At 46.0% G+C, this 21,820-nt stretch overlaps 1 protein-coding gene across 4 annotated transcripts in view; it reads left to right on the forward strand.

Moving 5' to 3' along the window:
• UBAP2 (ubiquitin associated protein 2) overlaps nt 1-21,820 on the forward strand; it is a 164,280-nt gene that overhangs the window by 14,086 nt on the left and 128,374 nt on the right. For 2 of the 4 annotated variants that reach the window (XM_064380571.1, XM_064380569.1), the window contains exon 1: nt 6,942-7,007. The exons of the other annotated variants lie outside the window; for them this stretch is intronic. The gene's annotated coding sequence lies outside the window, so the exon portion shown is untranslated. Of the gene's footprint in view, nt 1-6,941; nt 7,008-21,820 lie in introns of those variants that run through there. 4 annotated transcript variants of the gene reach the window in all.

Genomic DNA, 21,820 nt, shown 5'->3' on the forward strand with positions numbered 1-21,820 from the left:
GTTTCACCATGTTGGCCAGGCTGATCTGGAACTCCTGATCACAGGTGATCCACCCACCTTGGCCTCCAAATGTGCTGGGATTACAGGCATGAGCCACTGCCCCAGCTTTTTTTTCCTTTTTTTTTTTCAGACAGAGTTTCACTCTTGTTGCCCAGGCTGGAGTGCAATGTTGCAATCTCAGCTCACTGCAACCTCTGCCTCCCAGGTTCAAGAGATTCTCCTGCCTAAACTTCCCAAGTAGCTGGGATTACAGGCATATGCCACCATGCCTGGCTAATTTTGTATATTTAGTAGAGACAGGGTTTCTCCTTGTTGGTCAGGCTGGTCTTGAACTCCTGACCTCAAGTGATCAGCCTGCCTTGGCCTCTCAAAGTGCTGGGATTACAGGCTAGACCCACCATGCCCAGCCAATTTTTTGACTTTTTGTAGAGATGACATCTCCCTATGTTGCCCAGGCTGGTCTTGAAATCCTGGGCTCAAGTGATCCTCCTGCCTCGGCATCCCAACATGCTGGGATTACACATGTGAGCCTCTATGCTTGGTCTATTTTTATTTTTGTTTAGAGATGAGGTCTTGGTATGTTGCCAAGGCTGAACTTGTTACTGAATTAAACTAGGATACTTGCCTGGTGCAATAAAACAAACATGTATATTGAGGTTTTATAGTAGGAGAAAGGAGGGCATGTATTTGCAGAGCACCAAGCAAGAAGAATCAGGCAGCTCATGCTTAAAATGTGACCTCCTGAATGGCTTATAAGAAAAGATTTGTTTTTATTGAGACAGTGTCTTGCTCTGTTGCCCAGGCTGGAGTGCAGTGGTGTGATCATGGCTCACTGTAGCCTTGACCTCCCAGGCTCAATTGATCCTCCCACCTCAGCCCCCTAGAGTAGCTTGTACTACTGGTGTGTACCACCAGCACCGGCTAATTTTTGCATTTCTTTTTAGAGATGAGATTTTGCCATGTAGCCCAGGCTGGTCTCAAACTCTTGGACTCAAGCAATTTGCCAATCTTGGCCTCCAAAAATTATGGGATTATAGGTGTGAGCCACCATGCCCGGCCATAAGCAAAGGATTTTTTTGGTTTTGTTTTTTGAGATGGAGTCTCTCTTTGTTGACAAGGCTGGAGTGCGGTGGCGCAATCTTGGCTAACTGTAACCTCTGCCTCCAGGTTGAAATAATTCTTGTGCCTCAGCCTCCCAAGGACCTGGGACTACCAGGCATGCACCACCACAACTGGCTAATTTTTTTATTTTTTTGAGACAGAGTCTTGCTCTGTCACCACCCAGGCTGCAGTACAATGGCACAATCTTGGCTCACTGTACCTCTGCCTCCTGGGTTCAAGCAATTCTGCCTCAGCCTCCTGAGTAGCTGGGATTAAAAGCGTGTGCCACCATGCCCGGCTAATTTTTGTATTTTTAGTAGAGATGGGTTTTCACCATGTTGGTCAGGCTGGTCTTGAACTCCTGACTTCATGATCTGCCTGTCTCAGCCTCCCAAAGTGCTGGGATTACAGGCGGGAGCCACCACACCTGGTCCTTTTTTTTTTTTTCTTTGAGACAGAGTTTCGATCTTGTCGCCCAGGCTGAAGTGCAGTGGCATGATCTCAGTTCACTGCAACCTCTGCAAGTTCAAGCAATTCTCCTGCCTCAGCCTCCCGAGTAGCTGGGAATACAGGTGTGTGCAACCATGCCTAGCTAATTTTTGTATTTTTAGTAGAGACAGGGTTTTACCATATTGGCCAGGATGGTCTTGATCGCCTGACCTTGTGATCCCCCCACCTCAGCCTCCGAAAGCGCTGGGATTACAGGGGTGAATCACTGCGCCCAGCCCTTTTTTTTTTTTTGAGACGGAATCTTGCTCTGTTGCCCAGGCTGGAGTACAGTGGCTGGATCTCAGCTCACTGCAACCTCCACCTCCCAGGTTCAAGCAATTCTCCCGCCTCAGCCTCCTGAGTAGTTGGGATTACAGGCTCATGCCACCGAGCCCAGCTAATTTTTGTATTTTTTAAGTAGATTAGTAGAGACAGGGTTTCACCATGTTGGCCAGGCTGGTCTCAAACTCCTGACCTTGTCCCAAAAGTGCTGGGATTACAGGCGTGATCCACCACGCCTGGCCTAATTTTTGTATTTTTAGTAAAGACAGGGTTTTGCCATGTTGGCCAGGCTAGTACTGAACTCCCGACCTCAGGTGATCCACCCGCCTTGGCCTCCCAAAGTTCTGGGTTTACAGGTTTTCTTTGTTTGTTTGTTTTTTGACAGTGTCTTGCTCTGTTGCCCAGGCTGGAGTGCAGTGGTATGATCTTGGCTCACCGCAACCTCTACCTCTCCAGTTCTAGTGATTTTTGTGCCTCAGCCACCTGAGTAGCTGGGTCTACAGGTGTGTACCACCACTCCCCGCTAATTTTTGTATTTTTTAGTAGAGATGGGAGTTTTGCCGTATTGGCGAGGCTGGTCTCGAACTCCTGGACTCAAGGGATCCTCCCGTCTTGGCCTCCCAAAGTGCTGGGGTTATAGGCATGAACCACTTTGTCTAGCCTAAGCAATGGTTTTTAACCCTTTCCTGGTTTAGAAAAAAAAAAAGTGCAGCTCACCACTAGTGCTCATTTAATTTTTTCACATAAAGATGCTCATTGAGGCTGAAGCAAATATGGCTGGTTTTCAATGTAAGCATGAAGTATAAAAACTGTTCTGGCCGGGTGCGGTGGCTCACGCTTGTAATCCAAGCACTTTGGAGGTCAAGGCGGGCGGATCACCTGAGGTTGGGAGTTCAAGACCAGCCTGACCAACATGGTGAAACTCGTCTTTAAAAAAACAAACCAACAGGCTGGTCCGAGTGCAGTGGTGTTTAAAACTAATTGATCACAACCAGTTACAGATTTCTTTGTTCCTTCTCCACTCCCACTGCTTCACTTGACTAGCCTTAAAAAAAAAAAAAAAAAAACCAACAAACAAACAAAACTGTTCTTAGAGTTATTACTTTTTATTTATTTATTTATTTATTTATTTTTTGAGACGGAGTTTCGCTCTTGTTACCCAGGCTGGAGTGCAATGGCGCGATCTCGGCTCACTGCAACCTCCGCCTCCTGGGTTCAGGCAATTCTCCTGCCTCAACCTCCTAAGTAGCTGGGATTACAGGCACGTGCCACCATGCCCAGCTAATTTTTTGTATTTTTAGTAGAGACGGGGTTTCACCATGTTGACCAGGATGGTCTCAATCTCTTGACCTCGTGATCCACCCGACTCGGCCTCCCAAAGTGCTTGGATTACAGGTGTGAGCCACCACACCCGGCTCTTAGAGTTATTTCTAAACAGACCTAACATCAGGATCATCTGAATCATCAGAATTTTCTATTTTGGAAAAATTGGATTCATGAAATGAATCTTCGGCCAACAACTCTTTGAGAATAACGTTAAAATCACATGTAGGAATGCTACGCTATTTTTTCTAGGATTTGACATTATCAACGATCTAGAATTACTAAATTTTGTAAATGGAAGTACCACTACCAAAAACAGAATGCTATAAATAGAACGATGTCTTTTGTTTCCAAAGTCAATATACTAGAGCAATTCGAAATCCTTCTTCCTTGGCGTCCCAAAGTGCTGAGCTTACAGGTATGAGTCCAGTCTAGAATTTTTATTTTTATGCTTGGGAGGCCTGACAGGCTTTTAAGAAGGATCCCTGCTCCATTTCAGACTCAACTCCTGGGTTCAAGCGATCCTCCTGCCTCAGCCTCCCTAGTGGATGGGATTTAGGGTATCTTTTTTTTTTTTTTTTTGAGACAGAGTTTCGCTCTTGTTATCCAGGCTGGAGTGCAATGGCGGATCTCGGCTCACCGCAAACTCCGCCTCTTGGGCTCAGGCAATTCTCCTGCCTCAGCCTCCTGAGTAGCTGGGATTACAGGCACGTGCCGCCATGCCCAGCTAATTTTTAGTATTTTTAGTAGAGACAGGGTTTCACCATATTGACCAGGATGGTCTCGATCTCTTGACCTCATGATCTACCCGCCTCGGCCTCCCAAAGTGCTGGGATTACAGGTGTGAGCCACCGCGCCCAGCCCTAGGATTTAGGGAATCTTTTTGGCTTTTCCAAAAAGGCCTCACACAGTGACATTATGATTACTTCTTTTGGTCTCTATGTTCAAAGTTTAGCATCTCAGGCTGGGCATGGTGGCTCACGCCTGTAATCCCAGCATTTTGGGAGGCTGAGGTGGGTGAATCATCTGAGGTCAGGAGTTTGAGACTGGCCTGACCAACATGGAGAAACCCCCATCTCTACTAAAAATACAAAAAATTAGCTGGGTGTGGTGGCACATGTCAGTAAGCCCAGCTACTCTGGAGGCTGAGGCAGGAGAATCACTTGAACCCTGGAGGCAGAGGTTGTGGTGAGCCGAGATCACCATCGCACTCTGGCCTGGGCAACAAGAGTGTAAGGCCGGTTGCCTCATCGGGAGCGCGGACGCACACCGGCCCCCCGCCTTTTTTTTTCAAAAGCCTGGACAAGCCTGGACGAGCTCAGGCAAGCTCAGACATGCTCAGGCATGTTCCCTTCTCCCGTGCTTGCACAGCCTGGCCTTCCCTTAAAGACCCCAGTATGCAAACGAGGTCTTGTAACCTTAGCCTCTTAACAACCAATAGGAGTCAAGCCTTAACAACCAATAGCAGCCGAGTCTTAACAGCCAATAGCAGCCAAGTCTTAACAACCAATAGCAGCCGAGTAATTCCAACCAACAACAAGCCAAGTCCTAGGTCAAGGCTTATAACTTACCCAATAGCAGTCCTGCTCTCCCACAACCAATCGAGCTGTTTCACTCCGTATAAAACCCCACATTTGTGAGGAGTCCATGCGACTTCTCCGGCCCCTCGTGTCGGACTGCAGACTCTTACCCGGGAGCCTGAATAAATTCCTTTGCATTGGATTTTTTTGGTGCTGACCTCAGTTTCTTCGTTTTATCCTCGGTGAGAACAGACCTTACAAAGAGTGAAACTCTATTTTTTTCAATTGTTTTACTTCATAACTAGCAAATTAGTAATTAGCATAGTACCCTATACAAAGTTCAGTATAAGCTAATTTCCCTTTCTACCTTACTTAGACCTGTTGGGCCCAATGAGTAAAATGTGAAAGTGATTACTGATACTTTTGAGGGTTTATTATGTGCCAAGCAGGCATTTTACATTATTTCATTTAATTTTCACAAGCCAGTGAAGTGGTGCTATCACAGAGGAAGGCTTCAATTGAGTTAATGCCTGTGGGGACTGCAAAGTCCTTGAATGTAACTAGCCTGGGATAAAACAGGCCGGAGCTTGTTTGGAGGACCTTGAGAGCTTGTTAACAAGGGCGCGCAGCTACTCCTATACCCTTGACCAGTCCTCTTCTATGGGGTATATTCCTTCTTTTCGACTGAGCATGCAGCTTTGGGAGGGACGCTCATGGAGCCTTGAGAGAGGAAGGGACCACCTGCCTAGCCATCCAGATCAGCCAAATCAACTCTGGCGATCAATGAGGTGACAGATATTGCAGCCAGATCTGTCTCACATCCAAATAGGCCAATAAATGGAAAATACTTTAAAACACTATGCTACAGTTATAAACCATCATCTTATTTATGCTTAATTCTTGGAGTTGACAACAGGTCAGAGCCTATTGAGAGGAGGTCATTAGGTAATTTTCCAAGACACAAGACCTGGGTCTCTTCGGTCAAGAAACAACTCCAAGCTTCTTTCTTTAAGCCTTAAGTAGGGGAAATCCTGGACTCAAGGGGCTGATTATGTAATATAAATGATAGTATAGGCCAGGAGCGGTGGCTCACGCTTGTAATCACAGCACTTTGGGAGGCCAAGGCAGATGGACCACAAAGTCAGGAGTTCGAGACCAGCCTGGCCAATATGGTGAAACCCCCGTCTCTACTAAAAATACAAAAAATAGCCGGGCATGGTGGCGGTCGCCTGTAGTCCCAGCTACTCTGGAGGCTGAGGGAGAAGAATCGCTTGAACCCGTGAGGCAGAGGTTGCAGTGGGCTGAGATCGCGACAGTGCAGCCTGGGCGATAGACTCCGTCTCAAATAAAAAAAAGATTGTATAAACAGCTGACAGAGTAGGCGTTCAATAGATGCTAGTCTTTTCACCAAGAAGGGGCTTGGGACGGCAAAACCAGAACCGCACTGAACAAGACTGAAAACGAGCTGCCCTTCCGCTTTGCGGTGGCTCTTGCTGTGAACCGTTGGCGTTTTCCCGCGCAGGGGGCGGAGCGCAGAGCAAGCGCAGGAACCAGAGTGGAAACCCCACCCCGCGCCAGGACTACATCTCCCAGCAAGCACCACGCTCCACCACTAGGCGGGGGCATTTAGTGGTATTAGTCCTTCAAGCCAGCTTAGTCCGTTTTCCGTCCCGGCCTTCCTTCAGCACTAATGTCTCTACCGGGTGTGTGTAGCAGCCCGCGGGGGAAATGCTGCGGGGTGTGTGTGTGTGTGTGTTGGGGGGAGGGGGGGTCGCCTTGGCTGTGCAGCATGTTGGGAGTCGTAGTCCCCTCGTGCAACGTTTGGGAGGCTAGGCTTGCTCTCAGTGGTTGGACCACATGTCGTGACAAAAGAAAGGCGGCCACAGGGCAGCAACCTGTAGTGCCTTGTGAGGTCATCACGGCGCGACAACGAACTGCAGTTATGTACATCCTGGATACGGTGGGTAATACTCTCTTGATGACTCCCAGTACAATATATACCATCAAATCTCCCTTATTTGTTCCTTTCCGTGGTCTTCCCTCTATCTCCGCGCGGTTGGCATCGCGGGGTTGAGGTGGAGGTGCTGGCTAGCGGACGCTGCGCGCTGTCTGGGAGGATTGGGAAGCGGCGCACGAGCGACGTGTTGTGGCTCCTCCTTCGCCCGTGACGTTAGGTCACGTGCCGGGTTGGGCAGCCTGTGCCGCCGCCGCCGCTTTGTAAGAGGCACATTGGCAGGTAACGAGCGGCGGCGGCGGCGGCAGCAAGTCTTGAGTCAACCTAGAGCAGCAGCGGTAATTGCTATCCTCTCTCTCTCCTTTCCTGTTCCAGGGCCCAGAGCGCTGCAGCCTGCGCTTTCTAGTTCTGGGTTCACCCCCCACCGCCTTCAAACTGCCTCGGCGCCCACCCGTGAGGACCCGGCCGAGTTCCACTCGCCAGCTCCACGCTCCCTGTGGCCAGGCCCGGGCGCCCTCCTCCCTCCCCCTCACGTTGCCCTGTGCTTCTTCCTACTTAACCACGTCCTGGTCGGCCGGGCCCCACCCAGCCCCAGGGGCGCCTCCCCTCCCCCCTTCGGGTTTCTGCTCTGGAGGGTGTGGTTTTCTTTCCCACCTCGGTGCCTGCCTGTGAACTGGAGCTTCTCCGCCACGCTGTCGGTCCCATCTGATCACCTTTCCGCTTTAATGCCGGTAGCTAGTCTTGGGACTGGCCCTCTTACAGCCCCAACTTCTGCGCTCTCTAACCTTTCCCGGCTTACCCGGAGGCACATTTCAATTCTGCTTCTCCTTTTCAATTCTGGAGGGCATTGGTCTCAGTTGGGACTCAGTTTTTCTCGTCACTCCCGGTTCCTGTAGTCTGGTTAGTTCTGTAGTCACAGTTCAGTCGTTAATGTAGATTTTTGAGCGCTTTGTAAACCGCAGAGCGCTGGCTGTTAATAATACATATTCAAAATGTTATTCTTTCATTGGTGCATTACAACTCAGTTCTGTTTGCCTCTGAATCACTTTCCCAGTCGGCTTTTCCACCTTTTCCCCCTAGTTTTAAATCTAATTAGTTGCCCACGCATCTCAACTGTCATAGCTCTGGTCTTTAATCCTTGCTTTAGGGGTTGATCCCATCATTATTACTGTTATTTCCTGTTTGACGTAATGCAATCATTTACTACCACTTCTATTGGATATTGTTTTTACCTCACATTCAAGGAAGGTATATGGTTTGCCAGTATTTAGGCTTATTATCTTTCTATAGCACCAGTGTATCCTACCAGTTGAGAGATTTTACAAAATTACTGTTAATTTTAGAGATATGGTCTCCATATGTTGTCCAGGCTGGCCTCCAGCTCTTGGGCTCAAATGATTCTTCCACCTCAGCCTCCTGAGTAGCTGGGATTACAGGTGTGCACCACGGTGTCTAGCTAGTTGAGGGTTTTTTCGGGTCTCCAGAAGGTATCCAAAGATATTTTATTTGAAGGGCATATAATTAGTTTTTTGGGTGAACCCAGTTGTTATATTTCCTTTTCTACTGTGACAGCAGTTTTTTCACCAAGGAGTATGCGACTAGTTATTGCATTCCTCGCTTTTCGCTGTGAATTGTGTCTCCTTTTTAGTGTCAGTTTGTGAAAGGTGGAAAGAAGATGAACATGATACCTAAGCTGTTCTGTATCCTGCGTTGGTGTGTTCCCCTTTTACCTCAGGAAATGGAATGTATTCCACTCCCTGGAGATAACTTTCTTCCAGTACACTCACCTGTGGATCCCCTTAGCTAGAGCCGACGTTCCATTGCTTTAAAGGCTTCTCTTACCAGGCAGAAGTGATTAGTTTCCCACACTGCCCTTTTGCTTGCTGCCAGTGTACTCCTGATTTTCCTACTTATGGCTAGTTGACACATGTGGCAAGAGATTTTCTCACAGCTCTTATTTCCCCCATGTGCTTTTCTGTTGCCTCTCATCCTCAATAATTATGAAACCTTTTAGACAAGGAAGGTTTTTGTTGTGATTGAAATATGGCCGAAAGTGGTGGCATAGGAGAGAATGAGGCCATGGGAAAGGGTTGTGGTAATTGCCCCTCCTGCCTGTTTCCTGCTGCTCTGGTTTCCTCTGTCCTCTCTTTAAATGTGGGCTGGACCAGCAGTAGTCACATGGAGTTGCCTTTAGAACTATATTGGAACAACAATAACACCTCAACACCTCTGCTTCCCTTTCCTGGTTACTAGTACGGCCTCTGTAGTGATCACTAGGATTGTCTGTCTTAATATTAGCCTGAGTGACTTTTATTGTTTGGGGAGAAATAGTATGACAACATGGAGAAGAATAGGTTTATTTCAATATGTACCTGTGTTGTGATGGGAACTGGTCCCTGTATCTACCCTCTTAAGTATAAAGTATATGTAGAAAGTATAAACTGTCTTGAAGGTTTGGAGTGGTCCGAAGTGAAGCCTTCTAAAATGTTAGCTTTGAATTGTTGATTTCCCAGTCGTCTTTTTTTTTTTTGAGGTGGAGTGTAAGTCTTTTTGCCCAGGCTGGAGTGCAATGGTGTGATCTTGGCTCACCTCAGCCTCTGCTTCCCAGGTTCAAGCAATTCTCCTGCCTCAGCCTCTGGAGTAGCTGGGATTGCAAGCATGTACTACCATGCCTGGCTAAGTTTTTGTATTTTTATTAGAGATGGGGTTTCTCCATGTTGATCAGGCTGGTCTCCAACTCCCAACCTCAGGTCATCGCCCTCCTAGGCCTCCCAAAGTGCTGGGATTACAGGAGTGAGCCACCTCGCCCAGCCCTCTTTTTTTTTTTTTTTTTTCATGATGACTTAAGATTTCCTTTGTTAATAAGATAACTTTTTTGGCAGGGGGGATGAGGGGTGGGTGGGGGTGAGGGGATGGTAGATGTGGGGGTGGGTTGGTAGGGGTTGGGGGGTGGTTAAGTGGATGACGAAGGGTTAATACCTGCTCAGAAGAAGCAGTCTGCAGGCATTCACAAACTGTAAAGTTCTCTGCCCTCAAGCAAATCTGTCTTACTTTATTTTTTCTTGTGAGAAACCTCTATGTCAGCAAATACCCCTTCACTCTTAGTTGTTAATTTGAGTAAATGGAGTGTCCTTAAAATTTAAGTGTTACTGGCTAGGCATTGTGGCTCACACCTGTAATCCCAGCACTTTGGGAGGTCGAGGTGGTTGGATCACCTGAGGTCAGGGGTTTGAGACCAGCCTGACTAACATGGAGAAAGCCCCATCTCTACTAAAAATACAAAATTATCTGATTATCTGGGCATGGTAGCACATGCCTGTAATCCCAGCTACTTGGGAGGCTGAGGCAGGAGAATCGCTTGAACCTGGGAGGTGCAGGGTGGTGAGCCTAGATTGTGCCATTGTACTCCAACCTGGGCAACGAGTGAAACTCTGCCTCAAAAAAAAAAAAAAAAAAAAAAAAATGCTAAGTGTTATGGCGCCCATGGTGTTGACTGGTAACTTAGTAGATCTCATAGATTTTAGAAGCAGCTGTTTTTTCCAGAAAGGAGAGTGGAGATGTAACATGAAGGAAGGCAAAGAGAGGAAGGATCTGTAGGGAATGTCACCATGTAATCTTTGTGGTAGATTTTGAAATACTATTATTATTATTTTTTGTTTGTTTTTTTTTGAGACGGAGTTTCGCTCTTGTTACCCAGGCTGGAGTGCAATGGCGCGATCTCAGCTCACCGCAACCTCCGCCTCCTGGGTTCAGGCAATTCTCCTGCCTCAGCCTCCTGAGTAGCTGGGATTACAGGCATGCGCCACCACGCCCAGCTAATTTTTTGTATTTTTAGTAGAGACGGGGTTTCACCATGTTGACCAGGATGGTCTCAATCTCTTGACCTCGTGATCCACCCGCCTCGGCCTCCCAAAGTGCTGGGATTACAGGCGTGAGCCACTGCGCCCGGCTGAAATATTATTATTATTATTTTTTGAGATGGAGTTTAGCACTGTCACCCAGGCTAGCATGCAGTGGCGTAATATTGGCTCACTGCAACCTCTGCCTCCCAGGTTCCAGCAATTCTCTTGTCTCAGCCTCCCAAGTAGCTGGGATTACAGGCCCCTTTCACCACGCCCAGCTAATGTTTTGTACTTTTAGTAGATACGGGGTTTCACTATGTTGGCCAGGCTGGTCTCAAACTCCTGACCTCGTGATCCGCACGCCTTGGCCTTCCAAAGTGCTGGGATTACAGGCTTGAGCCACTGCGCCCAGCCGGTAATTTTGACCCAACTATCAAGTATTTAGGAATAGGATCCTTTTTTCTCCTAACTCAAGGAATTCATCACATTTTTACAATTTTTTTTTTTTTTTTGAGATAGAGTCTCACTCTGTTGCCCAGGCTGGAGTGCAATGGCGAGATCTCTGCTCACTGCAGAGAGGAGTGATTCTCCTGCCTCAGCCTCCCGAGTAGCTGGGATTACAGGCCCCACCACCACACTCGGGTAACTTTTTGTTTTCAGTAGAGATGGGGGTTTCACTATGTTGGTCAGGCTAGTCTTATACTCCTGACCTCAGGCAATCCACCTGCCTTGGCCTCCCAAAGTGCTGGGATTACAGGTGTGAGCCACTGTGCCTGTTCTAGTTTTTACAATTTTAATGTAAACTGCTTATGCTGATATTTCCTACTGAGTTTACTTGACATTTTTTGAGTTTCTCTCAAAGATGCTGCTAAGAATTTTTTTGGTACTTTTTTTTTTTTAGAAAAAGAGAAAAAAAAAAATGAAGAAGAGGAAGAAAAAGGAAGAGAAAGAGGGAGAGAGAACAGGAATATTGCTTTATTGCCCAGGCTAGAATGCAGTCTAAAAATGGGAATTGAAAACCTCTTTTATACCAATAATTGTGCTTAACAATGGAGACAGGAAGGAATAAGGGAAGAAAATAACAAACAAGCAACCAACCAATATTTCATTTAAACCTATGAAATGCTATGCAATTATTGAGGAGTGATTTACTTGCAATTATGTAGTCACTTTTGGAATAGGTGTGATATGGTACTGATAAGAATGTCTGTTTTGTGTATTTGAAGTGGAGAGTTCTATAAATGTTTATTAAGTTTACTTGTTCCGGGTCTGAATTCAAGTCCTGGATATCCTTGTTAATTTCCTATCTTGTTGATCATTCTAATATTGACAATGTGATGTTACAGTCTCCCACTATTATTGTGTGGGAGACTAAGTCTCTTTATAAGTCATTAAGAACTTGTCTTATGTATCTGGGTGCTCCTGTATTGGGTGCGTGTATATATAGGATGGTTAGCTCTTCTTGTTGCATTGATCCTTTTACCGTTATGTAATGTCCTTCTTTGCCTCTTTTGATCTTTGTTGCTTTAAGGTCTATTTTATCAGAGGTGAGAATTGCAACTCCTGCTTTTTATTTATTTATGTTTGCTCTCTGTTTGGTTGGTAAATCTTCCTCTGTCCTTTGAGTCTTTGTGTATCTTTGCACATGAGATGGGTCTGGATACAGCGTACTGATGGGTTTTGGCTTTTTATCCAGTTAATAATATATATGAGTTTAATACTGCCATTTGATGCTAGCTGGATATATTTTTGGAAAGGCTGATACTGGTTGTTCGTTTATATGTGTAGTGCTTCTTTCAGAAGCTTCTGCAAAGCAGGCCTGGTGATGGTAAAATCTCTAAGTGCTTGCTTGTTTGCAAAAGATTTTATTTTTCCTTAGCTTTTGAAGCTCAGTTTGGCTGGATATGAAATTCTGGGTTGAAAGTTCTTTTCTTTAAGGATGTTGAATATTGGCCCCCACTCTTTTCTGTCTTGTAGGGTTTCTGCTGAGAGATCTGCTGTAAGTCTGATAGGCTTCCCTTTGTGGGTAACCTGACCTTTCTCTCTAGCTGCTCTTAGTATTTTCTCCTTCATTTCAACCCTAGTGAATCTGACGATTATGTGCCTTGGGGTTGGTCTTCTTGAGGAATATCTTTGTGGCGTTCTCTGTATTACCTGGAGTTGAATATTGTCCTGTCTTACTAGGTTGGGAAAGTTTTCCTGAATAATCTCCTGAAGAGTATTTTCCAACTTCGATTCATTCTCTTTGTCACATTCAGGTACACCTATCAAACCTAGATTAGGTCTTTTCACATAGTCCTGTATTTCTTGGAGACTTTGCTCATTCTTTTTTATCCTTTTTTCTCTAATCTTGACTTCTCGTTTTATTTTGTAAAGTTGGTCTTCGAACTCTGATATCCTTTTTTCTGCTTGATCAATTCGACTGTTAAAACTTGTGCATTCTTTGCGAAGTTCTCGTGTTGTGTTTTTCAGCTCCATTAATTCACGTATATTCCTCTCCAAATTGTCTATTCTTATTAGCATTTCGTCAAACCTTTTTTCAAAGTTCTTAGTTTCTTTGCATTGGGTTAGAACAAGTTCTTTTAATTCACAAAAGTTTCTTATCATCCACCTTCTGAAGTCTACTTCTGTTAATGGATCACACTCGTTCTCCATCAGGGCTTGTTCTGTTGCTGATGAGGAACTGTGATCACCTGTAGAGGGAGAGGCATTCTGATTTTGGGTATTCTCAGCCTTTTTACACTGGTTTCTTCCCATCCTTGTAAATTTATCCACCTGTCGTCTTTGTGATTTCCGACTTTCAAATTAGGTTTCTGAGTGGATGTCGAACTTGTTGATTGATTCCCAGCGCCGAAATCTGAGCAATCCACTGCGCTGGCCAAAACAGCGGTGTCAAGATTGATGGTGCTTTTCTGCCCGGGAATCGGCCAAAAGGGGACCCAGTCCCGCTCACTCTGCACCAAGAACTGCCGTGCTGAGGCGTCTGCAAAACTGCCGCGCCGGCCGCAAGAGTCGCGCTAGCGACCCGTGGGGTTCCTCCGCTGGGAATCTCCTGGTCAGTAAGCAACAAAAATTCGTCTGAAAGTGTGGCGTCCTCTCATTCTCTGCACTTTCACTAGGAGCTACTATCCCGAGCTGCTAGTGGTCAGCCATCTTGGATCTCTTATTGGTACTTTTTAATTTTTATTTTTTTCTAGCCATTTGTAAACAATGTTTCATAAGTTTCAGTTTTTTGATAACTCATTTTCTTTTCTTTTTTTTTTTTTTTTGAGACGGAGTTTCGCTCTTGTTACCCAGGCTGGAGTGTAATGGCGCGATCTTGGCTCACCACAACCTCCACCTCCTGGGTTCAGGCAATTCTCCTGCCTCAGCCTCCTGAGTAGCTGGGATTACAGGCATGCGCCACCATGCCCAGCTAATTTTTTTTGTATTTTTAGTAGAGATGGGGTTTCACCATGTTGACCAGGATGGTCTCGATCTCTTGACCTTGTGATCCACTCGCCTCGGCCTCCCAAAGTGCTGGGATTACAGGCGTGAGCCACTGCGCCCAGCCCGGGATAACTGATTTTCATGCTAGACATAGCACAATTGAATTGAAATCCAGTTAACTATTGGATTTGAAGTATAAAATAGGGCTCACATTAAGGAGTAGAGTAGGTGTTTTATTTAAGACCAGGCAATCTTAAAGACATAGTCTCACTCTGTCACCCAGGCTGGTGTGCAGTGGTATGATCTCAACTTACTGCAACCTCTGCCTACCAAGTTCAAGTGATTTTCCTGCCTTAGCCTCCTGAGTAGCTGGGCTTACAGGTGTCCGCCAATACACCTGGCTAATTTTTGTATTTTTAGTAGAGATGGGATATCACCCATGTTGGCCAGATTGATCTCGAACTCCTGACATCAGGTGATCTGCCCGCCTTAGCATCCCAAAGTTCTGGGATTACAAAAATTAGCCATCACACCTGGCTAATATTTGTATTTTTGTAGAGACAGGATTTTATCATGTTGGCCACATTGGTCTTGAACTCCTGACCTCAGGTGATCCTCTGCCTTGGCCTCCCAAAGTGCTGGGATTACAGGCATGAGCCACCACGCTTGGCCTCTTTTTTTATTTTTATTTTTTGAGACAGAATCTCACTCTGTTGCCCAGGCTGGAGTGCTGTGATGCCATCTTGGCTCACTGCAACCTCTGCCTCCCTGACTTAAGTGATTCTCGTGCCTCAGCTTCCCAAGTAGCTGGGACTACAGGCATGCACCACTGTACTCAGCTATTTTTTTTTTTTTCCTGAGATAGATTCTGTCGCTCAGACTGGAGTGCAGTACTGTGATCTCAGCTCACTGCAACCTCCGCCTCCCGGGTTCAAGCGATTAGTCTGCTACCACGCTTGGCTAATTTTTCTATTTTTTGTAGAGAAAGGGTTTTGTCATGTTGGCCACTCTGGTTTTGAACTCCTGACCTCAGGTGATCCACCTGATTCGGCCTCCCAAAGTGCTGGGATTACAGGCGTAAGCCACTATGCCTGGCCTTTATTTTCCCCCTAAAACATAGAGTATATGCTTTAAAAATAAAGTTGGGGCCGGGCACGGTGGCTTATGTCTGTAATCCAAGCACTTTGGGAGGCCAAGGTGGGCAGATCACGAGGTCAAGAGATTGAGACCATCCTGGCCAACGTAGTGAAACCCTGTCTCTACTAAAATAGAAAAATTAGCTGGGCTTGGCGCTCGCCTGTAGTCCCAACTACTTGGGAGGCTGAGGCAGGAGAATTACTTGAAGCCCGGAGATGGAGGTTGCAGTGAGCTGAGATCGCACCATTGTACTCCAGCCTGGTGCCTGGCAAAAGAGTGAGACTTTGTCTCAAAAAAAATAAAAAAATAAAAAATAAATAAAGTTGGGGCCTGGGTCAGTGCCTCCTGCTTGTAATTCCAGCACTTTGGGAGGCTGAGGTGGAAGGATTGCTTCAGCAGGAGTTTCAGACCAGCCTTGGCAACATAGTGAGACTTTTTCTTTTTTTTTTTTTTCCTTTTTCGAGACAGAGTCTCACTCCGTCACCAGGTGCCAGGCTGGAGTGCAGTGGCGCGACCTTGGCTCACTGGCAGCCTCCGCCTCCCGGGTTCAAGCAATTCTCCTGCCTTAGCCTCCCGAGTAGCTGGGACTACAGGCACGCGTCACCACGCCCAGCTAACTTTTTTGTATTTTTAGTAGAGACAGGGTTTCACTATGTTGGCCAGGATGGTCTCGATCTCTTGACCTTGTGATCTGCCCGCCTCGGCCTCCCAAAGTGCTGGGATTACAGGCATGAGCTACTGTGCCCGGCCGGAGACTTTGTCTTTATTAAAAAATGTAAAAATTAGCTGGACATGATGGCATGTGCCCAGAGTTCTAGCTACTTGGGATGCTGAGGTGGGAGGATTGCTTGAGTCCAGGATGTTGAGGCTCCAGTGAGCTATGTATGATTGTGCCATTGCACTCCAGCCTGGGTGACAGAGACCCCGTCTCAATAAATAAATAAATAAATAAATAGGATTATACTTTGCGTACTTGCTGATCTTTATTGAAAAATATAGCATAGTCTGGGTGTGGTGGCTAATCCCTGTAATCCCAGCACTTTGGGAGGCCAAGGCAGGTGGATCACTTGAACCTAGGAGTTCAAGACCAGTTTGGGCAATGTGGCAAAACCCTGTCTCTACTAAAAATACCAAAATTAGCTGGGTGTGATGTGCTTGTAGTCCCAGCTACTCAGGAGGCTGAGGTTGGAGGATTGCTTAAGCCTGGAAGGTTGAGACTGCAGTGGGCTGTGATTGGCCCCTGCACTTCAGCCTGGGTGACAGACCCTGTCTCAGAAGAAAAACCCAAAAACCAGCATACATACCATAGAAGGTATATGAGGCATAAAAACATATAGATCTGTCAATGTATAATGTAGAAGCTGGTGGGGGGAAAAACATGTAGAGTTGTTCTTTATTGGAGAGAGGATCTTGCTTTCTTGCCCAGGCTGCAATGCCATGGCATGATCATGGCTCACTGCAACCTCCATCTCCCAGGCTTAAGTCATCCTCCCACCTCAGCCTCCTGAGTAGATGAACCACAGGGATGTGTTACCATGCTCAGCTGGTTTTTCTTTTTTGTAGAGTGGGAGTCTTGCTGTGTTGCCCAGGCTGGTCTCTTAGGCTCAAGTGATCCTTCTGCCTTGGCCTCTCAAAGTGCTGAGATTACAGACATGACTTTAACGCCTGGCCCCATATGTAAAATTAAAAAAAAATAAAAAGTAAAATGAACAACCGAGAAATAGGACACTACTGCTACTTGGAAGTCCCCTGTGTATGCCAGCTACCAAGGCATTTTTTTTTTTTTTACTTTCCTGGACATAACCATTACCTTACATTTTAGGTTTACCATTCCTTTGTGGTGTTGTTTTAAAATAGAGACAGGTTCTTGTTATGTTGCCTAGGGTGGTCTTGAACTCCTGGGCTCAAGTGATCCTCCTGCTTGGCCTCCCAGAGTCTTGAGATTAATAGGTATAAGTCACTGTGCAGGTTCTACTATTCCTTTTTTTTTTTTTAAAGACAGAATCTCGCACTGTTGCCCAAGGTGGAGTGCAGTGGTGCAGTCTTGGCTCACTGCAGCCTCCACCTCCCAGGTTCAGGCAATTCTCCTGCCTCAGCCTCCCGAGTAGCTGGGATTATAGGCGCCCACCACCACGCCTGGCTAATTTTTTTTTTTTTTTTTTTTTTTTTGAGACAGAGTGTTGCTCTGTTGCCCAGGTGAGAGTGCAATGACATGCTCTTCGCTTACTGCAACCTCCACCTCCCAGGTTCAATGTTCCTGCCTCAGCCTCCCAAGTAGCTGGGATTACAGGTGCGCACCACCACACCTGGCTAATTTTTGTATTTTTAAGTAAAGATGGGGTTTCGCCATGTTGGTCAGGCTGGTCTCGAACCCCTGACCTTGTGATCTGCCCACCTCAGCCTCCCAAAGTGCTGGGATTATAGGCGTGAGCCACCGCGCCTGGCAATTTTTTGTATTTTTAGTAGAGAGGGGGTTTCACTATGTTGGCCAGGCTGGTCTTGAACTCCTGACCTCATGATCTGCCTGCCTTGGCCTCCCTAAGTGCCAGGATTACAAGCGTGAGCCACCTCGCCTGTCCTAATGTTACTTTTTTACAATAATTTTACTTGATATGTATATCCATAAGCAACATATGGTTTAATAGTGCCCATTTTCCGTCTTATTCTCAATGTAAGAAGAATTGTATGATTCTTCAGATGCTTGATTCTTTCACTCTTACATGCTTGTGATTTACCCATTTTGATTTCTTTTTTTTTTTCCCCTCCTCAAAACAGGGTCTCACTCTGTTGCCCAGGCTGGAGTGTAGTGGCTCGATCTTGGCTTACTCCACCCTCCACCTCCCAGGTTCCAGTGATTCTCCTGCCTCAGCCTCTGGAATAGCTGGAACTACAAGCGCCTGCCACCATGCCCACATAATTTTTGTATTTTTTGGTAGAGACGGGGGAATTCCTTGTGTTAGCTAGGCTGGTCTTGAACTTTTGACCTCAGGTGATCTGCCCGCTTTGGCCTCCCAAAATACTGGTATTACAGGTGTGAGTCATCATGCTCGGCCCCCGTGTTGATCCCCCCCGCCATGGAGTCTTGCTCTATCGCCCAGGCTAGAGTGCATTGGCACAATCTTGGCTTACTGCAGCCTCCACCTCCCAGGTTCAAGCAATTCTCCTGCCTCAGCTTCCCGAGTAGCCGAGACTACAGCGCCTGCCACCATAATCAGCTAATTTTTGTATTCTTGGTAGAGACAGTGTTTCACCACGTTGGCCAGGCTGGTTTCAAACTCTTTTTATTTTTTGAGATCGAGTTTCACTGTTGTTGCCCAGGCTGGAAGTGCAATGGTACGATCTCAGCTCACTGCAACTTCTGCCTCCTGGTTCAAGCAGTTCTGCCTCAGCCTCCCAAGTAGCTGGGATTACAGGCATGAGCCACCACATCTGGCTAATTTTTTTTTGGTATTTTTAGTAGAGATGGGGTTTTACCATGTTGGTCAGGCTGATCTCGAACTCCTGACCTCCAGTGATCCGCCCACCTCGGCCTCCCAAAGTGCTGGGATTACAGGCGTGAGCCACTGCGCCAGCCCGTTGATTTCTTATAGTAGTGTGGTGTTACATTGTAAGGATGTGCCACATCTTACTTTTCTGTTCCATTGTTGATGGATATTTGTCTCATTTCTAGTTTTTTTGAGGTTACCTCTTATACTTGTCCTCATGTGGACATTTGCCTCCCCCACCCCTCAACAAAGTGAGTCCATTTTCTCAAGACTGCATAATTGAGGGTGGAATTTTTCGTTTGTGTGTAGGGTATGTGTAATTTTTACTAAGTAATGCGAAAGTGTTTTCCATGTGTTACACAGTTCTCAGGCTTGTCAGCTGAACCACAGAACACAGAAAATTGAGTGACTTTTTTCTCAATTCTATCAAGGAATGTATATGATGAATCTCATTCTAGATGTCTAGGGAAAAAGTTCAGTTTATACACACAATGGTTGCCCTAAGCATTGGGACTTAAGTCTCAAAGACTGAGTGGATTGAGAGTTCTACATCCTTGTCATCATTTTATGTTAACTTTTTAGTTTTAGCCAATTGTAGTGGTATGTTTTAGATGTATCTTTTGTGAATGCCACATAGCTGGATTTTGCTTTCAGTTAGTAACCTGCTAACTTCTTTTGAATTAATTAATTAATTAGAGTGTCTGGATACGTTGGCTGGGCTGGTTGCGAATTCCTGGGCTCAAGTGATCCTCTCGCTTCAGCCTCAAAAAATGCTGGGATTGCAGGAGTGAGCCATCAGCAAATCTTTTTAGCTATAACATTGGAGACCATTTGTGTCTGTTGTAATTACAGATATTTTGGATATATTTCTGCTATTAGATTAGTCTTCTGCTCGGCTGGCCTGTGTGTTTGTTTTCTGTCTTTTTTTTTCTGTTTGATTTCCTACAACTTTTTTTTTTTTTTGCACATCACACAATTTGATTCTCTGCAACCTACAACTTAAGATTTTTTGGATATATAAGATGGAAGAGTAATGAGCACATGTATACATACATTTTACCTAGAGTTACTAAATGTTTTGCCACATTGGCTTTTCTTTGTCTGTGTATACTGTATACATTATGTTTTGAGGCTAAATGATTTGATAGTAATGGAAATATTTCCTTAGCAAGTATCTCATCAGATTAAAGAGCTTCTCTTAGAAAAAGCCACAATAGGCCAGGCGAGGTGGCTCACGCATGTAATCCCCCCACTTTGGGAGGTCGAGGTGGGCAGATCACAAGGTTAGGAGTTTGAGACCAGCCTGGCCAACAAGGTGAAACCCCGTCTCTACTAAAAATACAAAAATTAGCTGGGCATGGTGGCACATGCCTGTAGTCACAGCTACTTGGGAGGCTGAGGCAGGAGAATCACTTGAACCCAGGAGGCAGAGGTTGCAGTGAGCCAAGATCACACCACTGCACTCCAGCCTAGTGACAGAGGGAGACTCTGTCTCAAAAAAAAAAAGCTGCAATAACGTTGTGATGCCTGGGAAAAGGAATGATGGTCTAATAATACAGTATATATATAATATCTGTAATATCTGATACAAATCCATATTCAGAGTTTTCCCAATGGTCCACAGAAAATCCTATTTATTTATTTATTTATTTATTTTTTGAGACAGCGTCTTACTCTGTCACCCAAGCTGGAGTGCAATGGTGTGGTCTCAGCTCACTGTAACCTCCGCCTCTTGGGTTCAAGTGATTCTCCGGCCTCAGGAGCAGCCTCCTGAGTAGCTGGGACTACAGGCTCGTGCCACCATACCCAGATAATTTTTTTGTATTTTTAGTAGAGACGGAGTTTCACTGTGTTGGCCAGGCTGGTCTCGAACTTTTAACCTCATGGTCTGCTCCCTTCGGCTTCCCAAAGTGCTGGGATTACAGGTGTGAGCCACTGCACCCGGCCCTTTTTTTTTTTGTGACAGGATCTCACTCTGTCACCCAGACTGGAGTACAGTGGTGCCATCTTGGCTCGCTGCAGCCTTGACCTACCCGCACTCACAGATTTGTGCCACCACACCCAGCTAACTTTTTTTTTGGTGTTATAGAGACAGGGTTTCATCACGTTGCACAGGCTGGTCACCTGTAATCCCAGCACTTTGGGAGGCCAAGGCAGGTGGATCACTTGAGGTCAGGAGTTTGAGACAGCCTGGCCAACATGGTGAAACCCTCCATTTACCAAAAAATACAAAAGTTTAGCTGGTGTGATGGCACAGGCCTGTAGACCGAGCTACTTGGGAGGCTTAGGTGGGGGAATTGCTGGAACCCTGGAGGGGTGACGAAGGTCCCAGTGAGGCGAGATCATGCCACTGCACTCCAGCCTGGGCAACAGGAGGAGACCTTGTGTCAAAAAAAAAAAAAAAAGAAAGACTTAAGAGAGTATATCCTCTGTCGTTTCTGTAAAATGCTCTGAGTTTGTGTTACTACAGATTAGGCCTGAATGATGGCCCCCCCTTCGCAAATGGCGTATGCTACTCTATAGGTGTTCACTTGAATGAATATTGCTGCCAGTTGTCAATGTTAGATGCTGGAATACAGATGAATAATGTAGGTTCCTGATCTTCAGTTGCTTACATTTTGGTGAGCAGATAGACACAGTATAAATGTATGTATAGGATTCTAGGGTACTGCTGACCATGACAGAAAAAAGCATTGTTGAATTGAGCTTGGGTATTTGGCAAGGATTCCTTGAGCTGGGGAGGCTGAGCCTTATTTTTCTTAGTCTTCCTGTAGAATCAAGTATAGCCAAATTCCTGAAGTTACAGTTACTTCTCTTTTTAAAACACTTTGAATTTTGTATTCGTAGTTTAGTTTTTTTTTTTTGAGATGGAGTTTCGCTGTTGTTACCCAGACTGGAGTGCAATGGTGCGATCTCGGCTCACCGCAACCTCAGCTCACCCCAACCTCCGCCTCCTGGGTTCAAGCAATTCTCCTGCCTCAGCCTCCTGAGTAGCTGGGACTACAGGCGCGCACCACCATGCCCAGCTAATTTTTGTATTTTTAGTAGAGACGGGGTTTCACCTTGTTGACCAGGATGGTCTCGATCTCTTGACCTTGTGATCCACCCGCCTCGGCCTCCCAAAGTGCTGGGATTATAGGCGTGAGGCACCGCGCCCGGCCCCATAGTTTAGTTTTATTAGAATTTGCTGTTAGTTTGCTTTGTTCTATTTTGTTTGAGTCTGGGTCTTACTCTGTTACTCAGGAGTTCAGTGATGCA

Source organism: Aotus nancymaae, unplaced genomic scaffold (assembly GCF_030222135.1).
Source record: "Aotus nancymaae isolate 86718 unplaced genomic scaffold, 86718_ANA_hifiasm-v0.15.2.pri h1tg000003l, whole genome shotgun sequence".
NCBI classification, from domain to species: Eukaryota; Metazoa; Chordata; class Mammalia; order Primates; family Aotidae; genus Aotus; species Aotus nancymaae.